Below are 26,963 nucleotides of genomic sequence, written 5' to 3'. Positions count from 1 at the left end.
TCAAGTTCTACTTCTGTCTTATTTTCTCCCCATCCCCCATCCCAACAGTCAAAGATCTCCTTCTGCTCCTGCCTTTTTTCTCTTCAGGATAGGTCCTATGTTGCTGATAACCTATCAGACCTCAGACCTCATACCAGTTTTTTTTTAATAAATTTTCTATTTTAGAATAATTTTAATTTATGGAAGAGTCTCTGTATTTGTTTCTTGGGTTGCTGTAACAAATTACAATAAACTTGGAAGCTTGCAACCACAGAAATTTATTCTTTCACAGTTTTGGAGGACAGAAGTCCAAAATCAAGGTGTTACAGAGCCATGCTCCCTTGAAGTCATGAGAGGAAAATCCCTCCTTGCTTCTTCCAGGTTTTAGTGGATTCTGATATTCCCTGATGTGTGGTTATTTAACCCCAATCTCTGCCTCCATGCCTTCATATGCCTATCCTTTGTGTCTCTGTATGTACTCTCCTCCTCTTAGAAGTATACCAGTCATTGGATTTAGGGCCTACTCTAAATCCAGAATGATCTCATCTTGGGGTCCTTAATTTAATTACATCTGCAAAGACTATTTCCAAATAATTTCATATTCTGAGGTCTGATAGACATGATCTCTTGGGAGGATACTGGTCAACCTATCCCTGTTATTTAAAAAAAAATAGTGTAGTGAATTCCTGTATACCTTTTGCCTTCACATCAGCTTTTAGTTTGAAGTAGACACATCCTCAAACCAGGAAAACCAAGTAAATCTCTATAGTGAAGGGGTTCATGCCTACGTGCCCCAGGCCAAATCTCTTGGTGTGTGCAGTCATTTCAGACCCCTCATAGAGTGATTTCTCCCTGAGGTTTTACTACATCACAGGTGCAGTGTGAGAGCAGGTTCAAACCGGTGCTCTGTGGAGAAACTGAAAACCCTATTTCTGTTTTTACTCCTTGGGATCTACCTTGGGTGTTGATTTTTTAAATTAAATGTTTTATTTTGAGATAATTATTGCTTCACATTTGATTTATAGTTGAAATATATAGTAGAGGGAGATTCTTTGTACAGTTGCCCAAGTTTTCCCCAATGATAACTTCTTGCAAAACTACTGAATAATATCACAACTAGGATATTGACATTAGTACAGTCCATTGATCTTAGATTTCTCCAGCTTTTTTTGGGTACTCATTTTTCTCATTATCCTTTTTTCCTTCCCTCCCTTCCTCTTTCTGTCTATGTGTTTAGTTCTGTGCAAGAGACTTTTTTCTTTTCATCCCTTAAAGTGGGGTTCATCCCCCATTTCTTTCTACAATACAGTTTGAGGGCTCATTAACAAGAATTTGAAAATCCATTAAAGAGACTCATATATAGAAACACAAAACATGAAAAATATAGAAACACTCAACATCTCTTGGCATCAGGGAAATACAAATCAAAACTACAATGAGATACCACCTCACACCAGTCAGAATAGCTAAAATTAACAAGTCAGGAAGTGACAGGTGTTGGCGAGGATGCAGAGAAAGGGGAACCCTCCTGCACTGTTGGTGGGAATATAAGCTGGTGCAGCCATCCTGGAAAAAGAGTATGGAGGTTCCTTAGAAAGTTGAAAATAGAGCTACCCTATGATCCAGCAATTGCACTATTGGGTATTTACCCTAAAGATACATATGTAGTGATCCGAAGGGGCACGTGTACCCCAATGTTTATAGCAGCAATGTCCACAATAGCCAAACTATGGAAAGAGCCCAGATATCCATCAACAGATGAATAGATAAAGAAGATGTGGTATATATATCTACATATCTATAGATATATATGAATACTATGCAGCCATCAAATTTGACATTTTGCCATTTGCAATGACATGGATGGAACTAGAGGGTATTATGCTAAGTGAAATAAGTCTATCTTGCTGATATATGGAATTTGAGAAACAAGGCAGAGGATCATGGGGGAAGAGAGGAAAAAATATGAAATGGGATGAAACCAGAGGGAGATAAGACCATAAGACACCCTTAATCTCAGGACACAAACTGAGGGTTGCTGGAATGGAGGGGGTAGGGGGAAGGGGTGGCTGGCTGTTGGACATTGGGGAGGATATGTGCTATGGTGAGTACTGTGAATTGTGTAAGACTGATGAATCACAGACCTGTACCCCTGAAACAAATAATACATTATATGTTAATTAAAAAAAAGAAACACAAAACACCGTGCTTGTCCTTCCCGGAGATGGGACAAAAGTGAGTCAAAAGCAGAGTCCCTGCTCTAAATAAGGCTGAGAAAATGCCTTTCATTTATTTCTGAAGAATTGGTCCTATTAAAGGGATGACTTTAAATAAATATAAGCCAGTTTCTGTTAAGTCACTTTACTTAAGACATGCGTTTTGATTTCAAGGAGATGTCTGAATTGTGGTTCTCCATTTCACTAGCGGTGAAGCCTGGGGACATAAAAAATGCTCAAAGGAGGGCAGCATATGTCAGATCAGGCTATGTGAAAGTGTTTGGATTGTAACTTGAAGCTAATGGGATGCTATTGAAGTATTTTCATTAGGAGAGTGACACAAGCAGATCTGCATTTTAGAGAGATCTAGAGTGGCTCATTACCATTTTTAGGTTACCAGCCTATTTAAGACTCCAAGGAAAATCACCAATCCTGTTTCTATAGAAATGCAAAAAATGTGCATATGCAATAACAGAATATTAGATACACTTTCAGGAAGCTTCTGAAAACCATGGACCCTATTCCACAAACTTGGAGTGGAAGGATTTTCTTTTTCTATTGGGGTGACCTGAATGGATTGGGAGAAGGTGGGAGACTAGAACATATTCATCTGCTGAAGGGACAGAACCAGGAGAAAGGGAGAGGTAGGAGATGTAGTGGAGGAGAGAATTATGGAAATTATTCCCATTATATTCTCCTTAATCCAAAGAGCCTGGAAGGACTCAATTTTCTACAGAGCAAAGGAGATGAGATCAACTTAGGCTGTAAGAAGTCTACTTCTAGTGCATCAAGAAAGAAGGAAGAATGGGGGTGAGAATAGATAACATGGGACATGGAGGGAATATTCATGGGATTTCTTTTTTCTTTTTCTATATAGAAAGTGAAGTCACTGGCTGAGAGTGAAGGGAAAGAATGTTTGGGAAAAGTAGAGGTTTGGATTAGCTGCTGAGAGAAGTGTAGAAGGAAGATGAGCAGTACTATGAGAAAGACAGCAGGAGCTGGGGGGCTCAGAGGCAGTCAGAGGTCATGGACTTGGAGGGGCACCAATCTTCGGCAAAGTGTGATTCTTTTTTTTATTTAAATTAATTAATTAATTAATTTTAAATTATTTTTAAAATTTATTATTTATTTATTTATTTATTTATTTTCAGCATAACAGTATTCATTATTTTTGCACCACACCCAGTGCTCCATGCAATCCGTGCCCTCTATAATACCCACCACCTGGTACCCCAACCTCCCACCCCCTGCCACTTCAAACTCCTCAGATTGTTTTTCAGAGTCCATAGTCTCTCGTGGTTCACCTCCCCTTCCAATTTACCCCAACTCCCTTCTCCTCTCTAACACCCCTTGTCCTCCATGCTATTTGTTATGCTCCACAAATAAGTGAAACCATATGATAATTGACTCTCTCTGCTTGACTTAGCAAAGTGTGATTCTTATCTAGTATCTCTCAGCATGCTGCTAAAAGGCGAGCCTATATAGGTGGCATTTTACAGAGAGAACACAGTAGAGGTAGCATTTCATTTTGTATAAAACAGAGTTTGAGTAGTGCTTTGATTGCTAACTTGAATATGCCTGCATGGAATAATTTGAATATAGGTCCATGTTCATCTTGTCTTGGCCTGACTCACAATGATATCAGCTAAGGAGCCAGTCTGACTTTTGGAGCTATGCCAAGGATACTTAATCCTGTGAAAAATGTCAGAGGAGCTTAAACCCCTGTACTTCCTTCTTTCTCACATCTCTGTGGTGTCAGAGCTCTTAGAAATTTCTGAGCTAGTAGAAGCCACCATTCTTGCCCCAAATTTAAAAGCACAGATTATTGCAGGAGATATTGGACGAATTCTCTTTTGCCTCATGAAGGATTATTTTTTTTTCCCTGAGACTCCACAAGAAGAGGTGAGGGGAAGTGAATGGAAATCAGTTATATGTCTGAGTACGTGTATTTCATGACTGTCTGGATGGCCACTACTGTGAAACATTTTTAGAAAGTTGAAATATGATTAATATCCTTCTGGTCATAATATCTTTTATTTTTTATTTCTCTTATTCTCTCATTTCATCCTGTAGGGGTTATTATAAGAGTTATGAACTATCTCCCATTACAAAGCCTCTGAGGCATAGATATTTGGTAAAATAACTATTTTCATTGCTGATAAAGGGCATGGTTTTTCTCAGTTGGATTGAGAGGTGACTGGAGGGAAGTCAACCCTGGCATTCAGTAGTGCTGCTTTCTGAGTCTTCTAGATATCATAAGGTTGAACTTCTCCAGTTCATCAGCTTACAGGAAGTGAGTTGTACTGGGTCTTGTGTGTTAAAGGCTGGTAGCTGAAGTCCAGGTGTATTATTTTCTCTGGTCATTTCTGTTACTACATTTTTCTCATTGAGCTGGATAGAAAGTCTATAGGAAGTTCAAAGAATTTCTATTAAGAGGCTACCACTGTCCCCTACGGTATTAGCTTTTCTTCTGGGCAACCCCTATAAGATTTGGTGTGTGGAACTTGGGCTGGAGCCCAGCCCCCATTTATCTCTTCACTAGTCTCCCCTTAGCAAGTGTACACAGTGTTTCTACTTTCTGCCAATCTTCAAATAGCATGATTTCACAGAAGCCACATGATACCCACTGGTGGATTTTAGAGCACACTGGAATTCAGCATTTCCCATTACCCACTTTGTTTCCTCTCAGCCGGGTGATGATGATAATGAGACCATATCTCGGAAGTGTCTAAGGATATAAAGTGCTAACAATAACTGATATTTCATCACAAAAACTCAATATCAAACTCTGATCACCAGCTAAACCATTCCTGTATGGCTTCGATGTTGAGCTAGTAGATTCCCACTCTTGTCACATTATCACCCTCCTGTGGCCCCATCCCCATTTCAGTGTCCACTCCCATCCTCATGGCCTCACTGGCCTCCTTGTCCAGCCTAGATCCTGAGATCCAAGACTGTAATAACTTCCTTAAAAGCTCTCAACTCCCTTGGCACTTTCTCCCTCTGTCATATTTGCCTATCAAAACTTTGACTATGGTCAGCTCCTACTCTTTGATGAGAAGTTGCTCATTTTACTGCTGTGTCTACCTGTCTATATCGGAGAACATGCACTGTTAACTTCTGTTCTGGTGAACAAACTTTCCACATACATGTCTGAGGCCATCCTGTCCCATGTTATAGAAGCCACATACTTTCACCTGTTCCAAGACCATGATTTTTCTTTCTATCTCCTACATTGCTAATTTCTCTTTCTCTACTAGATTATCCCTATCAATATACAAACATGTAAACATATTTCCTATCTTAAAACAGGCCCCGATCTCCACACCCCCTTCCCACTAACTTCCTATTTCTCTTGCTTTGCTTAAATTTAAATTTAATTTTATTTTTTAAACATTTTAAACTGTAAATTTAATTAATTTATACGATATTATTGATTTCAGCGGTACAAGTCTGTGAATCATCAGTCTTATATAAAACCCAGTGCTCATTACACCACATGCCCTCCTTAATGTCCATCACACAGTTATGCCATCCTTCCATCCCCCAAACAAGATTTTTTTTTTAAGATTTTATTTGTCTGAGAGAGAGCAAGCACACAAGCAGGGAGAGAGAGAGAAGAAGTCTCTTCATTAAACAAGGAGCCCCATGCAGGACTCACTCCCAGGACCCTGGGGTCATGACCTGAGCTGAAGGCAGATGCTTAACTGACTGAGTCACCCAGGCATCCCCGTGTTTTTCTCTTTTTTCACAGTTAACTTGAGAGAGATGTTAGTCTCTGCTCACCCTCTATACTTTCTCTCCTTTCACAAACCCACTCCAATCAGGCTTTTGTCATTCAAGTCACTAATGACCTTCATATTTTCCAATGGTTAGACCTGCTCCTAACTTTTGCAAGGACCAAGACAAGGATTCAAATGGTGGTGTATAAACCATATAACTAAGAACTTATAAATCAAGCTTACAGATTGATTAAAAAATATATTCCATTCTTTTATCTTGACAAATACAACTTTATAAAGACCTAGAAAATCAAGTATGAATTTCAAATTCTTAGACTCTTCAGTTCCTGGTGGAATATGGCAACATAGGGACAACTGTACCCTGACATGGTCTACAGCCATGCTCTTCTTCCTGACCATATCTCGCACCTTTTTGTGATTGATTAGTACCCTTCCAAGTGATATGTCTGGGTCTTAATCTCTGGTACCTGTGAATGTGAACTTATTTGGATATAGGATCTTTGTAGGTGTGATTTAGTTAAGGATCTCAAGATGCGATCATTCTGGATTCAGGTGGTCCCTAAATTCAATGACTGGAAAGGAGAGAGGAGGGAGATTTTATATAGTGACTCAGTGATACAGGGGAGAAGGCCATGTGAAGGCAGAGGCAGAGACTGGGGTTATGCAGCTACAAGCTAAGGAATGCTGTGAATTTCTGGTAGTCAGTAAAAGCTGGAAGATAGGCATGGAAGACTATGTGAAGTTCTCAGAAGAAACACATCTCTTTCAGGCTTCAGAAGAAACCAACTCTGTTGACACCTTGATTTTGGACTTTGGGCCCTCAGCACAGTGAGAGGATGAATTTCTATTGCAGGTCACCAAATTTCTGGCAACTTCTTTTGGAAGCCCTAGGAAATTAACCCATACTTTAAATGGACTTGCATGCATGAGAATGGACTCCTCAGTTCATGAATCACTGCTCTGACCTCACCCCATGCAATCAATCATCCTTTGGCTTCCCCTTGAGTAGACCTGGGGGGAGTGCCCAAGCTGGCCTTGAAGGTAGACTTGAGACTATATAGGCAGGGAGTTCTGGGGTTCTGGGGAGGCCTATGTCTTCTAAAGGATGCAGATTCTTGCTGGAATCTCTTTTGTCCTTGAGGAGTCTCTGCCCCATGGCCCGCTGGAGGAGGGCCAGAACAACACCTGCTAAATGCCCCCTTAGTAGCTCTAAGGAGGTACTGCTAATAGTCTCTTTCTACTTAGCTTATCTAACTTCTTAGCGTTCTGTCCCATTGTCACTCCCTCCTCCCTGAACTGCTTTTCTCATTTGGCATCTGTGACCCCTGTCCTCATGTAATTGCCACCTCTCTGCCACTTTTCAGTCTCCTTTGTTGAATTCTCTTCTTCAAATGTTTTAGCACCCCACTTCTCTTCTTTGTTTATAATCTGTCCTTAGTGTCCTTATCTTTTTTCCTTTAAAAACATCTAAGTGCTCAACAGTATCAAATTTGTACCTTTAGCTCAGACCTCTCCCCTGACCTCCTGACTTTTCTATCTAATTGCTGTGTAATGTCGCCAGGCAGAGCATTTAGTAGAGCTCTAAGAATCTACATGTCCAAAGAAACTCTCCAGTATCCCTGACCATGCTTCTCTTCTAGCCTTCATGATCTCCATTAATGGATTTCCATCTCTCCTGTTGATCAGGGCAAAAGCTTTGGAGGAGTTCTTGATTCTCTTCTTTTTCTCATTCACTGCATTTAATTTGTTGACAAGTTCAGAGTCAATTGGTTCTCTGAAATACATCCTGAATCTGACCACCTCTTTCTATCTCTGTTTTTATCAACATAACCGCAGGCCAAGCCAGAGACTGGGTTTTCTGTTTCCCTTCTTGCCTGCATACAATATTGAATGTAGGTTGAATGGAAGTGACATCTAAAATATGTAAACTGGATCCTCTCACTCCACCACTTCAAGCTGCCATTGACTTCTGGTGGCACTTTGAATAAGACCCCAGGTCCTCTCCATTTCCTCTGGGACTTGCCCCTGCCCACCCCTGTTCTCAACTCTACCACTCTCCCTCTTGTTCCTCACAGTTCATAAACCCACTAAATTGACCTTTTTTTGGTTTCTCAGATATGTCTCGGAGGTATGCCTTAATTCTGCCTCAGAGACTTCACACTTGTATTTTTCTTTGCAGATCTTTGCAGTTGGATGCCCTTACTTTTCAGGTCTCTGCTTTATGTTCTCCTGTTCAAAAATGGTCATGTCCCTCCCCAAGCACTCACTATCTAATTACCTAATTTTATTTTTTCATGGCATTCATCTTTAAGCTCCACAAAGATAGGTATCATGTCTGTCTTACTGATGATAGTGTTCTCGGTACCAACAACTGTGTTTGGCAGATAGTACTCAGTTACTATTTGTGCAGTGAATGTATGAATTAGATAAAATTCCTTCTCTTTGGGATAGATTACAGATGTAGGTAAATAGCTATAATAAAAGACAACAACTGGAAAAATTTTGTAGGAAATGTATATATAAAATGCAATGAGTAGGGGCACCTGGGTGGCTCAGTCTGTTGGGTGGCTGCCTTCGGTTTTGGTCATGGACCTAGGGTCGAGTCCTGCATTGGGTTCGCTGCTTGGTGGGGAGTCTGCTTCTGCCTCTCCTTCTGCCTGCCACTCTACTTGTGTTCTCTATCTGTCAAATGAATAAGCAAAATCTTTAAAAAAATGCTGTGAATAGTATATGCTGAGAACAAAGATGTCTTCAAAGACAAGGTCAAATCTGAATTGGGTTTATACAGAGAGAGGACTTCAGAGGTAGAGAGGGAAAAGGAGAGGCTTTTTTTTTTTTTTTTAAAGTAGGCTCCATGTCCAGTGTGGAGCTCCCAAAGAACAGCTAGAACTCATGACTCTGATATCAAGACCTGAGCTGAGAGCTCCTGGGTGGCTAAGTGGGTTAAGCATCTGCCTTTGGCTTAGGTTGTGATCTCAGAGTCCTGGGATGGAGACCCGCATTAGGCTCTCTGCTCAGTGGGCAGTCTGCTTCTCCCTCTCCTTTTGTCCCTCCACTTGCTTGTGCTCTCTTCTTCTCTCTCTCTGTCTCTCAAAATAAATAAATAAAATCTTAAAAAAAAGAAAAAACCAAAAACAAACCTGAGCTGAGATCAAGAGTTGGATGCTTAACTGACTAGGCCACCCAGGCACCCCAAGAGGGAGAGGCATTTTAAATAACAAGGTATTATAAGCAAAAATCTAGGGGTGGAAAGCTTAGACTACATGTAGAAAAGAGAAAATAGTTTTGAGTGAAGGATCTGGGAAGAGGGAATGTGGAAAACAAGGGTGAGATTTCTAGTAGAGCCAGTTCATGGAGGGTCTGTGTGATAGACTGGAGAATATGACATTCATTCTGCAAGCAATGGAAAGTCATGGAAGGTTCTCTTGTCGGGGAGTGATAAACTTGGAGTAGTGTGTCTCTGGAAGGTTCCTGGGAGTTTTTTGGGAATTATGTATTAATGGATTGTAGCAGGGAGAGATTGTAGGTGGTATGTTGGGAGAATCAGTTGAGGTTAATGTTCTTTTCCAGAGGGCCTGTTTTGAGGCTCTGTAACCCAAGTGAGAGAGGTGGCAGAAGGAATGGAGAGAAAGGCAGGAGTGTGATAGAGGCGATGAAGGTAGAATCACTAGGACTGGGCAACTAATTGGTCTGACAAACCATGATATTTCCTCCAAGATTTCCATTTTAATATTTATCTCACAGCTAATAACAATTAGCTGTGGTATTAATCTTAGTAATTGCAATTATTTTAATATTTGATTAAAGCTATTAATGTTCACAATTTTGCAATCAGTTTTGTCATAATTCTTAAAAGCTAAATAGCACATGCCTGCTTTCAGAGGATGATAATGGATCACCACAAGCTAGATATAATTATGAACTTAAAATTTTTCTCATTCTGTGCATTTACAAAGACAATAATCCCTAAGGATGCTATTTAAAATACACAGAGCCAAATTCCATCTGTAACTGAGTGCATGAGTCTCTTGAACTGTGAATACCTGTCCATTGGCAGAATTTAAATCCCATCAAATACAGCAGAAGCCTTTCTATGTAAATTGTATTTTTTCCATGAGAAATAATATAATATTATATTATATTATAATGCAAGATCATCAACCTATTTGTGTGTGTTTTGGATGGATTTATACACAATGATATGTCTTTTGTATAGTAACTTCTGATATTATATCATTGCAAAGTGTTGAGACATGTAGTTTAATTTACAGTATAATTAAACACATGTTTTTCTTTCTTTTCTTTTCTTTTTTTTTTTTTTTAAGTAGGCTCCATGCTCAGGCTCACAATCTTGAGATCTAACCTGAAACTGAGATCAAGAGTCAGACATTTAGCTAAATGAACCATCCAGGCACCCATTAACAACCCCCCCAATTTTATTGAGATATGATCGACATAAATCACTATGATTTTCAGGTTAGGTTAAAGGTTTAACTTAGGTATATTGTGAAATATTACTATAGCAAGTTTATTTAATATTCATCATCTCATATGATTACAATAAAAAGAGATGGAAAAAGAAAAAAGAACATTCTCTTTGTAATGAGAACTCAGAATTAGTCGCTTAACAATTTTCCTATGTATCATACAGCAGTGTTAGCTGTAGACATCACGTTGTATGTTCCATCTTTGGTACTTACTTATCTTTGTACCTTTGGATCACCTTCCTCCAATTACCCTTCTCTACATTCCCCACCTCCGGTAGCCACCAATCTGATCTTTTTTTCTTAAGATTTTATTTATTTATTTGACAGAGAGAGATGGAGCACAACCAGGGGAAGCTGCAGGTAGAGGGAGAGGGAGAAGCAGACTCCACGCTGAGCAGGGAGCCCAATGCAGGGCTTTATTTCAGACTCCAAGCTTATGACCTGAGCCAGGAGCAGATGTTTAACTGACTGAGCCACCCAAGTGCCCCATATGAGTTCTTTATATATATTTTGGATATTAATCCCTTATCAGATACATGTCTCAATGAATTATGTTATAAGGAGGTTCTATTCCTTTGAAATTCTTCTTGCCTTCTTTATACATAAAAGTCAGGTGAATTGTCAGCATTTTGAGAAGAATAATGAATCATGAACATCTTAAAATGTGTGATTTTATTTAATGTATCCTAAAAATGTTAATTCTGATGTCCTAGTCACTTGACTGTATAAGCTAATAGGAAAATTTCAGTCCTTGGATCAGTTCATAGCTGTTGTACTTGAGTAAATGAAATTACTACATTTTCTTTTAAGATTTTCATTTTAGACCTTTCTGGTTGCTAGTGCAGACTCTGGAACTAGACTCTCTGAGTTTGATGGAAGCTTTAAGACTCACTAGCTGTGTGATTTAGGTAATATACTTGACCTTCGTGTACTTTAATTTCACATCTGTAAAATGAGAATGATAATTGTACCTACCTAACAGGATTATCATGAAGAATTGAATGAATGAATTTGTGTAAGGCCTAACACAGAGAAAACACTTTAAAGATATTAGCTATTATTACTAATCTCAAATAGACATTGTGCATTGCTATTAAAGTTAAATTTAATATATAATTACTAAATTGTGATTCAGAAATTTTCATGTTTATATAATTGCACTACTAGGTAGAGACAATTGTTCCTTTCCAAATCTTTCTAGTATTTTCTGCCTTGGGGAACAAAGGACATTATATCTTTATTTGTACTATGTGGTTATCGCTCTGATTATAAATAATAGGTAAAAATTCTGCAACTCACTAACTGCCACTGAGTATCTATTGTAAACATAATATTGTAAACATAATTGTTTATATAAATGTCACAGCATTGTAAATATTGTAAACATAATAGGCAAATAATATCTAACTTTGGATTTGTAAATAATGACATATTTAATTTTTGTTTGTAACATTAACTTTGTTTCCAACTACAATTAACATTTGCACCAACTATATCCCAATAATTTGAAAGATTTGATAAAATGCATTATTTTATTTTATTTTTTTAAAAGAGTTTATTTATTTGTTTGACAGACAGAGATTATAAGAAGGCAGAGAGGCAGCAGAGAGAGGAGGGGAAGCAGGCTCCCTGCTGAGCAGAAAGCTCCATCCCAGGACCCTGGGACCATGACCTGAGACGAAGGCAGAGGCTTTAACCCACTGAGCCACCCAGGCACCCCCAAAATGCCTTATTTTAAGGATCACAATTCAATTATTTGTCAATATTTGTCCCAGACTCAGAATAAAAAGTGGAAGAGAGAAAACTTTTCCTTTTCCTTCAACCCTATTTTTCTTATACTTTAGAAAAGAATAAGAAAACACAAAGCAAAAACAAGAAGCCAAAGCTGATATGCCACTCATCCCTGTGAAACTAGTGTCATTTCCAGATACTTTGAAGTTTTTTTCTTCCTTTGGTGGCAAACTCCTCAAATGAATGCTTTATGTATCTTGAACCTATTAAATACACTTGATCTCATTTACACTTTGTTTTCATCCCCATTTTGTACTATGTCAGTTCTCAACAAAAATGAGGGTGTTCTTTTCTCAAATCCTTGGATATATCCTTTTTTTCTTCCCATCCTTCCCAAGAATAGGTCTTCCTTATGCCTAGCACTTGGGTCTCACCTCTTCCTTTTTCTTTTGGAGACATTATCTATATTTTTTACTTTAATTATGTGGTTGCAATCTACATTCTTTTTCCTTAGCTCTGACTTTTTACATTACCTAGGAGACATCTTAGAGCTGTCATAACAATATACCATAGATTTAGTGGCTTAAAAAACCAGAAATGTATTCTTTCACAGTTGTGGAGGCTGCAAGTCTGAAATCAAGATGTCAGCAGGGCTTCACTCCCTCAGAAGGCTCAAGAGGAGAACACGCCCTTGTCTCTTGCCACTTCTGGTAGCTATAAGCATTCCTTGGTTTCCTTGGCTTGTGGCCACATCATTCCAAACTTTGCCCCTGTCTTCACATTGTTTTCTCTGTGTGTTTGTCTTCTGCTCTTCTGTTTGTCTCCTCTGTGTGTCTCTCTTAAAAAGATACATCATTGAATTTCAGGCCCATCTGGATAATCTAGGATATCTCTTCATCTCAAGATTTTTAAAGTAAATGATATTTGCAAAGACCCTTTTTCTAAAGAGGGTGATGTACATGTTCTGGGAATTAGGACACAGTCAATATCTTTCTGGGGGCTATCATTCAACCCACCACACTAGGTGTAAGAAAAACACTGTAGGGGCGCCTGGGTGGCTCAGTGGGTTAAAGCTTCTGCCTTCGGCTCAGGTCATGATCCCAGGATCCTGGGATCAAGCCCCGCATCTGGCTCTCTGTATCGGGGCTCTCTGTAGCGGGGAGCCTGCTTCCTCCTCCCTCTTTCTCTGCCTGCCTCTCTGCCTACTTGTGATCTCTGTCAAATAAAAATAAAAAAAAAAAGAAAAGAAAAACACTGTATAACCAGATGACAAATGACAACTAATACCAAATTTAGGTGCTGGATATTGACTGAGGAGGAGGGAAGTAGAAAACTAGAGCACATGTGCCCTATCAAAAGTGGCCAACCCCTCCCCTGTAGGCATGGGGACATGTAGACTCATAGTTGCCAGTTCTTCTGTATCATCAGAGAAGCTAGAAATCCAGATTTTTATGTGCTGGGAAATAATTAAATTAAAAAAAATCTGTTTAAGCAGTAATACTGTGGGAAGAACAAACCTGTCCATGGTCAGATGTGGCAAACTGCCAGCTTATGACCTGTTGTCTATAGTCTGATGCTCAGAGAGCAGCTCTGATGTGAAGGGCAGAGAACTATCGCCCCAGAGGTGAGAGAGGTGATGAATCTAATGCCAACTGATATAGGAAGAAAGAGGCTAATAATACCTTTGACTTGCCACTCTTTGCTGTTTAATTCAATGAAAAACTCCAAAATAATTTCTAAACCTGTAAGGTCAGTTTCTTGTTGATGTTCTTGATAGAATTTTTAAGTTGAAGATTGTGCAACATTGCCTGCTTAATAGTGTGTGTAAACGTTTGGAAGGCAATCAGAAAAAAAAATTTTTTTTAAGGATTTTATCCATTCACTTGACAGAGAAAGAGAGAGAGAGAGAGAGAGAGAGAGAGAGAGAGAACATGAGCAAGGGGAGCTGCAAACAGAGGGAGAAGCAGGCTCCCCACTGAAACAGGAGCCCAATGCGGATCTCAGTCCTAGGACCCTGGGATCACGATCCGAGACGAAGGCTGATGCTTAACTGACTGAACCACTCAGGCATCCTGGAAGTCAGTTTTAAATGAATTGTAGAAGTTGCTATCTAAAGCAACTTTGACAATATCTATCAACATTATGAATGGGTATAACTTTTGGTCTGGCAATCCCATTTCTGGGACTTTATTTTATAAATAATACGTGCAAAATGGTAGATGTAAAAGGCTATTTTTTTGCAGCATTGTTTGTCATAGAAGAAAACTATGGGAGTCATAAATTCTTCTCTGGGAGTCATAAATGCTATTCCTCAGATACTTCCATTTCTTTCCCCTTGACAGAATTGCTTTTCCTGGTTCCCTTCTTTTTGGGTAGAGCCACGTGATGAGCTATGAGCAGAAGTGATATGTATTACTTCAAGGCCAGAGCATTTAGTAGCCAGTGTGGCTCCCTAAAGAGCTTTATTCCCCCTACCACACTGACTGGCAATGTTTGGGATGGAGACTGCTCCATCAACCTGGGTCAGAAAGAAGATCTGGGACAGAGCCCCTCGCCAAACTACAATTGACAGCATGAGTTTTAAAAAACACAAAAACTTTAGTTTTTAAAAGCTACAAAAATTATCACCCCAGTGATAACAATGAAACCCCAAACCCTTGTGAACTCAAAGTGACAGCTTCTGAATGAGGAGTTTGCACAGATTATGGCAGAAAGTTGGAAAGAAACCTTTAGTTGAGATGGGTTTTCCAGGTACCACTTAAACAATTGACAATTAGGCTACTAGTATGGTTATGATAAAATGTGAGGTCTGGAAGCTTTTACCGTCTATCAAATTCTAATTTGAGCTAAATCTAGAATTTTTAAAAATGTAGCACAAGTTGTATTAATATATGTTCTTTTTAAAAAAAGATTTTATTTATTTATTTGAGAGAGAGAGGACACACAAAAATGTAGGGAGTAGGGAGGAGTAGAGGGGGAGGGGAGAGGGGGAGAGAATCTCAAGCAGACTACAGGCTGAGTGCAGAGTCCTTCATGGGGTTCAATCCCACCACTTTGAGATCGCGACCCAAGTTAAAACCCAAGAGCTGGATGCCTAACCAACTGAGATACCCAGATGCCCCTAATTTATATTCTTTGTAATCTGAACTTATTTCAATAGAACAATTATTACCAGAATGTATTTTTCTTTTTTCTTAATTAAGATTTTATTTATTTGACAGACAGAGATCACAAGTAGGCAGAGAGGCAGGCAGCGGGGTGGGGGGGGTGGGGGTGGGGAAGCAGGCTCCCCACTGAACAGAGAGCCCCATGTGGGGCTTGATCGCAGGACTCTGAGATCATGACCTGAGCCGAAGACAGAGGCTTAACCCACTGAGCCACCCAGGTGCCCCTATTTTTCATTTTTAAACAGTTGTGGATATTTTGGCATACATGGCTAAATGTCTAACACTAAATAATGTGTTAGTTATGTAACATCAATTAATGGATACAAATTGGGCAGGAAAACAATTGATCTTACAAATTTACTGAGATGTTTGACATACTCATGTAGTAACAGAATATACATTCTAATGTGTAAGAATTGGGTGGCTCAGTGGGTTAAGCCGCTGCCTTTGGCTCGGGTCATGATCTCAGGGTCCTGGGATCGAGTCCCGCATCGGGCTCTCTGCTCAGCAGGGAGCCTGCTTCCTCCTCTTTCTCTGCCTGCCTCGCTGCCTACTTGTGATCTCTCTCTGTCAAATAAATAAATAAAATCTTTAAAAAAAAAGAATTTTTTATTTTTAAATAAATGTTCCTTAGATGGCTAAATTTAGAGATATCTTTTTTAGAATATGGAAACCATTATGCTATGAAAGGAGTGAACATTTCCCACTTAGCAACTCACATTTTTATATATATTAATCATTATCCAAGAAATGGTCAATTACTAGCCCTATTCCTTTTCCCAGCTCATTAACTCTGAGGCTTAGCTTATTTTTTTCCTGGATTCTGAATATTCATCATGTTCAAATCAACTTTATGCTGCTTTCCCTGAATCATTTTTTATTTTAGTTTAAGCTTTTGAACTCTTCTCTCATGCCTGGCATTAATTTTTTCCCCCAAACAGAAATATTATTATTGAAAATATCAGTAATTGCTGTTGAGCCAAACCCATTTTCCTCTGCAGGCTCTTCCTGCTCTAAATTTTAGTTAGTAGTGCCACAGGCCCACTGCTTTCAGTGATCATCAAACTGGTCTTTTTCTTTCCCTTAGAACTCTCATCAGGAGTGAGGATTGCATTGGATTTCTACCTGGAAATTCCAGCTGTATTATGCATACCATATAAAGCAGGGCATCAATACCTCTTGTGGCTCCTCCCTGTTTTCTTTGATTAAAAGCCATTTTTCAACTGGATCAGTGGGTACAGTCAAGTAGCACACAAAGGATTTCTTTTCTTTTTAAAAAAAATTTTATTTATTTATTTGACAGAGAGAGAGAGAGAGAGACAGCAAGAGAGAGGATACAAGCAGTGGGAATGGGAGAGGGAGAAGTAGGCTCCCTGCCAAGCAAGGAGTCCGACGCAGGGCTCCATCCCAGGACACTGGGATCATGACCTGAGCTGAAGGCCGAGGCTTAATGACTGAACCACCCAGGCGCCCCCCACACAGGACTTCTTTCTTTCTTCCTTCCTTTCTTTCTTTTTTTAAAGATTTTATTTATTTATTTGACACAGAGAGAGAGCACAAGCAGGCAGAGAGAGAGGCAGAGAGAGAGGGGGGAAGCAGGTTCCCTGCTGAGCAGAAAGCCCAACATGGGGCTTGATCCCAGGACCCTGAGACCTGAGACCTGAGCCGAAGGCAAAGGCTTAACCCACTGAGCCACCTAGGTACCCCCACACAAAGGATTTCTTAAAGATATAGAAACATGGTTATTATGAGAACATGTATTGCATGGAGCACTGGGTGTGGTGCATAAACAATTAATTTTGGAACACTGAAAAAAAATAAAATTAAATAAAAAAAAAGAAACATAGCTTTAAGAACTGTAACAAACATCAAAATGTTGCACCAATATGCAGTTTGTTAAATCAAATGTACATTTAGAAATCAATATTAATTTCTGAGGAAATCAACTGTTCTTAAAAAATGCTGTGGTCTTATGCTCTAGTATCTCGTTTGTATTACTGAGATATACAAATTTATCAGAAGGAATCCTATTTGTTGGAATTCTGTCTCTATTCTTTGTTCTGAAAAGGGAAACTATGTAAAGTGCAGGGATTCTATTATCCATTTTCTATTTACTGACATTTTATTTGGACTTTAATCTTTTTTGATGGTTAATTTTTTTTCCTGGTCACCTCTAGGGGGCAACTTAACCTAAATTATCCTTTGGTTGCATGCTACAGACACTGTACTAGAAAAGTTATGTTAAACGACATTATACAGTTAGAACGATTATTGTCTAGTGAAGATTTGGTAGAATTTCCTTCTGCTCATGGAATTAACTTAAATGTAGTCGTAATTCATGATTTCAAACTCTCAAGATCTGTAGGGGGCATAAAACTGTGATGCTTGTGCAGAGGTAGAGAAAATGAAAAGGGCACAGAACAACCTTATTTAATGAATGCTGCATTCTCAAGTTTTTCATCTGTGCTCAGGCCACAGCTGGGCATTTGGCAAGATGCAAAACAAAAGTCACATATTTCCTATATCTATACCTTTACCTAGTTATCTCACTCAGTGTCCAAGGACTCCAGTTTACTTGAACTTAAACAAGATCCATGGTTAGCACATTCAACTTGATTATCACCTTAGTAAATGCCTAGTTCTATTTCCAAATGTGGTCAAATTTCCCTTCATGGACTTGGCTTATTTCTTACCTAAATTATCATCTCAGGTCTTCGTTGTCTTATTTTTTTTTAACATGAACATCCTTATCTTCCCTATTCTCTGCTTTGAATCAACAAACTGTAAATAGACTATTCCATTCTTCAGTATTGTGTGCACCTATATCTTGTATAAATGTAAGGTGGATTGTGATGTATTCTGATATAATTAGCTGGTTGAGACCATAAAGTATATGCACATTCTGGCAGGTAAAATTGTCTTATTGTTATTAAGGCAAATAGTATATTCTGAATGGAGGGCAGTATACAAGGAAGGCAAATCTACAGCAGGCAGGAGAGGGATTTTAAGATTTCAAGGAGAGTAGATATGTAGGCACGAACATTTTAAAGGTGGGGGTGGGGTGGGGGAGGGGATGAATATGTAAGAATCACTGAGGCCCTACTCACCACAGAACTCAGAATACATTGGATTCTGCAAGCTCTGGAGAGGGCATTCATGTCTTATAAGTTAGGTTTTCTAGTTTATTTGTTGTTATATCAGAGTTATTACTGAAGCTTCATTCTAGACTTTTCATAGCATTTTCTGCATTCACTCTTGGCTGTCTCTCAAGCCTTTGTGATTGTTTAAGCAGGTTCGATTTTTAGTAACTCCCAGTAGTTGAGGGTATGCCAAGATCAGTCAGCATGTCTCAAAGGGGAGGATCTCAGTCACCAGTTGGATTCAGGCTGATTGGAAGCCAGACCCTCAGGAAGCAGGTTTTAAGGAATGCAAATATGTCTAGTCTCATGGACCTGCAAGTATAAGTCCTGCTAGCCTGCAGAGCCAGGTGATCTAGAGGTGTCCCCTGCAGCTGTCACAAAAATCTGGGCTCCAGGAAAGTGTAGAGGCTCCTTTCAATAAGCTGTAGTGAGGCAGAGGGAGCCTGCAACAATGCTTCCTGCCCCCTGCTTACATTTCCTGAAAGTACTTCTGTAGCATCTAGATATGGACCAAACCTGAAGCCTGCTCTGAGGCTGACGCTCCAGGACTGTCAAGTAGGCATCTTTCACTGAAAGGCTGGGGCAGGGGGCTATGCTTCGTTCTGTTCTCTATGCAGTGCTCTAGGGGTAGTAGCCTGCCAAGAACTGTCTCTTGATTGGTATGGTCAAAGCCATCCTGGTAATTAAAGCCAAGAAATTAAGGAGTATTCCCTAGGCAGCAGCTGTAAAAACCAGGGCACCAGATGCAAACATGGATTACCAGACACATGTAGAAGCTCTCATCTGAGAGATGCTGGCTCTCTGTAGTAAGGTGGAGGGCAAAGCTAGTGCCTGCCCTCTGAGTTCTTAGGAAAGGTTTACAGTCTGTCTTTAATGTGTGTTTAATTAGAAGCCTGCCCCTCAGGCTACAACTACATTGATAAGTCAAGAGATTTCTGTCATAAAAAGATGGAGTTCCTGAGTCTGTTGCCTCTTACTGTGTCCTGGAGGTAGTAACTGTTTAAGAGCTCTTTCTCCATTGGTTAGAGTCCTGTGGAACCTGTGAGTATAGGCCTTGCTGAACATCAGAGCCGGGTGATGTACAGGTACACCCGGTGGCAGCCACAGAAATTGGTTCACTAGACAGGGTATAAGCTTCTTTCTGGAAGATACCAGAAAATGAGCTGGAGTGAGTCAGGAGAGTACAATGATTTTCATTAGCTTCTGTTCTGCGACAGCACATATATAGGCTTCTGTAAGTGCTAAACCAGAAGCCTATGCTTTAGGCTAAAGCTCTTGGACAGGAAAACAGACCTCTTTCTCAGAAATGCTGGGGGTGTGTTTCAGTCTGCTATCTGTACTGAGCCCTGCCAGCAATAGTCTGCAAAGAACTGTCTAATTGTTGTAATCCTTTGGGGGGTCCCTGAACATAATCCCCTTTGGCCTACAAAGCCAGGCAATCAAGAAGCATCCCCTGGGTGGCAGCCAGAAAAACTGGGTCACTAGCTATAAAAAACAGAGCTCCAGATGTGTAGAAGCTCTTCTGGGAGATACTGGTGCTTTGGAGTGCCAGAGGGAGAGTACAAAGGGAGCATAAAAGATGGCACCTACAAAGAAAAGGGGCAGGGGAAAAGGAAGGGAAAAAGAAAAGAAGATAAAAAGAAAGAAAAAAGGAAAAAGAAAAGAAAAATAAAGATGGCACTCTCCCCTGGCTTTAACAAGGCAGAGTGAGAACAAGAAAGATGGGTAAAGGAAACAAAGCTAAACAAAAAACATGGAGCCTGATGGCTGTAGCTAGTCAGAGGAGAGAAGGAGGATGACTCTCAGCAGTCTTACCCTGAGAGTATCCCAGCAGGTCCCTGCCCCTCAGAATGCTTTAAAATTGGAAAATGACTCTCTTTCAATATAAAGGCTGGGTCTTTTTAAAGGGGTGCTTCTATATTGGGGCCTGTGGTGGGAGAGTCTGTATGTGGGCCCATTAAGAAGTGTTCCACAGTTTGTCACAGCCCTGTGGGTCTCTTGGATGTGATCCCCATTGATCTTCAGGTCTCTCAGGTGCCAGTCTTAAAAGTGGGGAAGCCTACTGTGGGGTACAAACCCTTCACTCCTTAGGGAGATGCTCCAGGCTTTGAGTTCCCCCCTGATTGGGGGTTGCTGACGAGGCTAGTAGCATTTATTGCAAGATCAGGTCTCAGCCATTCCTACCCATTTTTAATGTGGTTTTTTCCTTGTTTGCCAGATGTGAGGGGGTTGTTCCACCTGCTTTTAGGTTCCTCTTACAGTGGAAATTATTCCACATATAGCTATAGATGTGGTGTGTTTGTGGGAAAAGGTGATTTCTAGATCTTTCTATGTTGTCATCTTTAATGGGACCTGGGATTGTTTTCTTAATTTCTATTTCTAATGAAATTTCTAAATGTAACTGATTTGGGAATATTGATTTTGTATTATGCAACCTTATTGAATTTGTTGATTAATTCCCTTTTTTGGTAGGTTCTTTAGGGTTTTATATATATAAATCATGTCATCTGCAAAGAGTGGCATTTAAACTATTTTTTGATACTATTTCTGTGTGAGATAATGTATACTTCAATTTTTGCTTCTCATTTACTAAAATTTTCATGTAATTAATGAATAGTAAATGAATATTAAGTTGCTAAAATTTAAGAAAAAAGTGGCAAATTGCTTAAATGTTAAGAAGTGAAAGGACTAATTGGTTATACAAACAGGAAAGATAAAATCTGGTGAAATTCTGACTCCAGATGCTACACATTTCTTTTTTTTTTTTTTTTCCCAATTTATTTATTTTCAGAAAAACAGTATTCATTATTTTTTCACCACACCCAGTGCTCCATGCAAGCTGTGCCCTCTGTAATACCCACCACCTGGTAACCCAACCTCCCACCCCCCCGCCACTTCAAACCCCTCAGACTGTTTTTCAGAGTCCATAGTCTCTCATGGTTCACCTCCCCTTCCAATTTACCCAAATTCCCTACTCCTCTCTAACGCCCCTTGTCCTCCATGCTATTGGTTATGCTCCACAAATGAGTGAAACCATATGATAATTGACTCTCTCTGCTTGACTTATTTCACTCAGCATAATCTCTTCCAGTCCCGTCCATGTTGCTACAAAAGTTGGATATTCGTCCTTTCTGATGGAGGCATAATACTCCATAGTGTATATGGACCACATCTTCCTTATCCATTCATCCGTTGAAGGGCATCTTGGTTCTTTCCATAGTTTGGCGACTGTGACCATTGCTGCTATAAACATTGGGGTACAGATGGCCCTTCTTTTCACGACATCTGTATCTTTGGGGTAAATACCCAGGAGGATGCTACACATTTCTTATTTGTGAAACAGCATTGCCAGTGGATAATTTAGGTGTGTTCCTTATGTTAGATAGGCTACTTTCAGGACTATGGAAAAAACTGAAGAATATAAGAAGTGCCTTCCTACAAAGCAATCTATGGCATTAGATCATACATCTAAGCATATATCCAGATGACATGTTGTGTGACATTAGGGTCAGTTTTTGGACATTCAGATGATCAAGTGTAAATTCATCTCAAATTCATTCAATACCTGAAAACTGTTCCTTAATACCAAGCTTCCCAACAATTTTTAGGGCAATATATCAATTTCCTATTGAAAGGAAATATTCAAAACTAATTTCCCAAATTTGGCATTGGCGTAATTTTTATCTTCAAAATAGTAAAAATTACTTTATATTTTTCTTAAGCATTTAAACAAAATTTAAACTTGGAGCTACTTTTTTTTTTCCAATTTATTTATTTTCAGAAAAACAGTATTCATTATTTTTTCACCACACCCAGTGCTCCATGCAAGCTGTGCCCTCTGTAATACCCACCACCTGGTACCCCAACCTCCCACCCCCCCGCCACTGCAAACCCCTCAGATTGTTTTTCAGAGTCCATAGTCTCTCATGGTTTATCTCCCCTTCCAATTTACCCAAAAGCACATACCCTCCCCAATGTCCATTGGAGCTACTTTTTAGGATCATAATGTTTGTATTGACACAAAGACCATTAGAAATCATTTGGAAATTCACCCTATGTAAAGAATTTAAAATTTTGTATTGAAGGGTGAGTTTTTCCTGGTCTTATTGCATTTGTTTACTCTTGTCTTCTTAAGAATGTGACTTCAGGGGGTGCCTGGGTGGCTCAGTGGGTTAAAGCCTCTGCCTTCAGCTTGGGTTGTGATCTCAGGATCCTGGGATCGAGTCCCACATCGGGCTCTCCACTCAACGGGGAGCCTGCTTTCCCCTCTCTTTCTCTGCCTGCCTCTCTGCCTACTTGTGATCTCTGTCTGTCAAACAAATAAATAAAAATCTTTAAAAAAAAAAAGAATGTGACTTCAGACTGTGATACTGTGTCAAAATTTTAGTGAATTTGGGTGTTATTTTGCTATGTTTCTGGGAACAATTATCTGTTTTTGAGATGGAAGGACAGATGAGGTGGAAAAGGGAAATACAAGAAGACACAGGACTGGCAAGTGAAATAAAGGGGGGAGGTGCTCTTTGAAGAGTAGCTTTACCTCAAAGCTCCTAGGAATACTCTCAGGTACCTTGACCCAGGGGACTTCTAAGTCTGTATTATAAAGATCAAACTAAATTGCTTAGAAAAAAATGGCAGAATTGACAGCTGTTAGTTTTTGAGAAAAGAAGATGTGGGGGTTAAGGTGAAAGAGAGAAGGTGAAACAATGACAAAAAATAGTATTTTCTGCAGTACAGCTTGGGTAAAAGACAGACGAAGAGATGAAGGACTGGGGACTGCATTCTTATGATCTGAGTGAGTGCGGAAATGGGACCCAAGTCAGAGTGTCCTGGTATTTTGCTGGGCTCTAAGAGTTTTCCTGGGGGGTGGGATCAAAAACTCTAACTCTGTACACTATGGAGAGTGTTTACCTTTACCATGAATAAAATTTTTCCACCTGTCCTTTAAAAAATTGATCTGTGTCTATAAATGTTTCTTACTTATTTCCTACAAACAGTGTTCACTCTGCACCTCTGGTTACAACTCCATTGAGGGTTGGTGGTAAACTACCACCTTTCTGCATGCCTGGTTCTAGAGTCTAATCTAGTTAAGAACATTGTTATTAGGTAATAGTTTAAGATGATTATAAACAAATCCCATGGGATGTTACTTCATGTCTGCTAAAGTGATTTCATGCTAGCAACAACATTCAGAATCTCCTTTTGAAGGCTGCGTTAGATATCAGGGAGACTGTTTTGCCTGTGCTAATTATTTTGACTGTAGAAAAGAAATCCCAAACTTCTTCAATTAGCAGAATCATTAGTTTGACCTTGAAGCTACTGGTTTAAGCTGGCAAATCACTGATACTTTCTAGTCTCCTGTTTTCCACTTTTCAAAGGAGTAAAAAGGAGTTGGGAAAATTATGTAGACATTAAAATGGATTGTACCAATCCATATGCAAAACAGTGTAATTAGGACTACTTGAAGAAAAACTTACCTCTTTTTTCTGTTCTAACTTTAGCTTCCATACATTTTAATGCTTTTATGACAGCATATAGAAAATAACATGCACATTCAAAAGTCTGATTTTTGACTTGTAGCTCTGCTCCAATAAAACTGTATTCTCTAATAGCTTTTAGAAGAAAATATTTGTTCATAATTAAATACAAAGTATGTATTTTCCTTTCCTTTTTAATGCTTGTAGAGGGGAGAGGATGAACCTGGGGGCGTGGGTGGAGTATAGATGGAAGGCAGACCCTAATAGTTGCTAACCCAATAGCTATTCTACCCCATGTGCTAGGGTAGATAGAGTAACGCCCCACCTCCCCCAAGGTGTACCCTTCTCTAATCCTCAGAATCTGTGAATATATTATTTTTATGGCAAAAGGGACTTTGCAGATATGATTTAGTTAAGAATCTTGAGAAGAGGAGATTCTTGTGGAGTATCTGGATGGCCCCAATGTAATCAAAAGGTCTTTGTAAGGGGAAGAGGGAGGCAGGAGAGCCAGAGAAGGAGATATGATGATAGAAGCAGTGGCTGGAGTAATGCAAGGAAAGGGTCATGAACCAAGAAATGCAGGAAATGCAGGAGGCCTCTAGAAGCTGGAAAATGCAAGGAAATTCCTTCTTAGAGCCTCCAGAAGGAGCTCAGTCCTTCCAGTACCTTAGTCTTAGCACCTTAGTTGTAGTTCTATGAGACTCCTTTCAGATTTCTGACTTTCAGAATTATAGGAAAATATCTCAAGTACCAAATATGAGTTAAATGTGTTGTTATTGCTTATGCTCTATTACATATGGAATCCAACCCAATTGATAAATTTGGTATGTGTGATGTGATAGATACAGTAGTTAATGAAAAACTGACTCAATCTTTTGGATAAAGCTCTTCAGATTTATCCTGTTCTTCATGTTGAAAAAACTGATTTCACCACTAGACTGTTAAAGGGCACTGCATCAACTAGAAGAATATTTACATTGAGGGCAATTCTGATTAAAGCATGAATTTTTCCAGATGTGGGGAGAAAAATATGAACTGTACTAATTTGTTGGGTTTGTTTCCAAGGTAAAAAATTAAAAACTAAGCAGACAAACTCATTTTGGTGGTGAAATAAAAACCTGGCTGAGATTCCACTGATTAGAGACCAAGGCAACTAATGAATACAAAAAGTGATAGTGGAATATTATAATATGTTAACGCTTAATGTAGTTCAAACAAATTAGACAGAAAGGCATTAATTACCAGCTTTGATAAATGGTCTTCGGGCCTTAATCTCCATGCTCTTCTCTATAACTATTATAGCAGTTGAAAAATGAGTTGTATTTAAATAACTTCAAGTCAAAGAAAAACAAGATTGTGCAGCAAAAATATTTAAATTATACCCTAGGATACATGAAACTATTTATGAGGAAATTTAAAAAATAATCTTTAATAACATACAAATCCCTTGATTTTCTTTGACTAAGAGAATACCTGAGTTTACAGCAATAATTGCAAATTTGAACTGATTTTTCTTCCCTTCTAGATAAATAGCTTGATGTGTTTATAAAGTGACTAACAGACCCTTTAGAGTTAGGATTTTGACATTTTTCTCCTCTTTCCTTTCTCTATGGGTTTATGAAATTTTCATCCTGTTAACATTTTTGGAAAAGAAAATGTTACAAGTCTAAGCCTTTGGCACACTATGTGCTACATCTCCCTATTTATTCTTAAACTCTAGTCCACAAGCTCTTTATTCTCTTTCTTAAGTCATGTTGAAAGGGCCAGTTCATTTGAGATATTCCTGAGTCATTTTAACTAGGCATGACTTTTTACTTTCAAAAATAATCAAGTGATAACTCACTCTTCCTAATTCCTTGAGGTGACCCCAAGATTACCTGAGGTTGTTTCCAGACACTACAAGGTTTAGACCATATTAATTACTTCAATTTCTTTTGCGTGGTTGTTTTCCCATATTCTGGGAACTTCTCAAACAAAAGTGAAAATGAATTTTTGGGACTTCATCAAGATCAAAAGCTTTTGCACAGCAAAGGAAACAGTCAACAAAACAAAGAGGCAACCCATGGAGTGGGAGAAGATATATGCAAATGACAGTGCACACAAAAGGCTGATATCCAGGATCTATAAAGAGCTCCTCAAAACTCAACAACACAAGACAGATAATCATGTCAAAAAATGGGCAAAAGACATGAACAGACACTTCTCCAAGGAAGACATACAAATGGCTAACAGACACATGAAAAAATGTTCATCATCACTAGCCATCAGGGAGACTCAAATCAAAACCACATTGAGATACCACCTTACACCAGTTAGAATGGACAAAATCAACAAGATAGTAAACAGTGTGTGTTGGAGAGGATGTGAAGAAAGGGGAACCCTCTTACACTGTTGGTGGGAATGCAAGTTGGTACAGCCACTTTGGAAAACAGTGTGGAGATTCCTCAAGAAATTAAAAATAGAGCTTCCCTATGACCCTGCCATTGTACTACTGGGTATTTACCCCAAAGATACATATGTAGTGAAAAGAAGGTCCATCTGCACCCCAATGTTCATAGTGGCAATGGCCACAGTTGCCAAACTGTGGAAAGAACCAAGATGCCCTTCAACGGACAAAGGGATAAGGAAGATGGTCCATCCATATACCCTATGGAGTATTATGCCTCCATCAGAAAGACTGAATACCCAACTTTTGTATCAACATGGATGGGAGTGGAAGAGAGTATGCTGAGTGAAATTAAGTCAAACAGAGAGAGTCAATTATCATATGGTTTCACTTATTTGTGGAGCATAAGGAATAACACAGAGGACATGGTGAAATGGAGAGGAGAGGAGAAGTGAGTTGGGGGAAATTGGAGGGGGAGATAAAACATGAGACTGTGGACTCTGAGAAACAATCTAAGGGTTTTGGAGGGCCGGGGGTTGGGAGGTTGGGTGAGCTTGTGGTGGGTATTATGGAAGGCACGTATTGCATGGAGCACTGGGTGTGGTGCATAAATCATGAATTCTGGGGGGTGCCTGGGTGG

This window comes from Neovison vison, chromosome 1 (assembly GCF_020171115.1).
Source record: "Neovison vison isolate M4711 chromosome 1, ASM_NN_V1, whole genome shotgun sequence".
Classification (NCBI taxonomy): Eukaryota; Metazoa; Chordata; class Mammalia; order Carnivora; family Mustelidae; genus Neogale; species Neogale vison.
Note: the sequence above shows the minus strand (reverse complement) of the source record.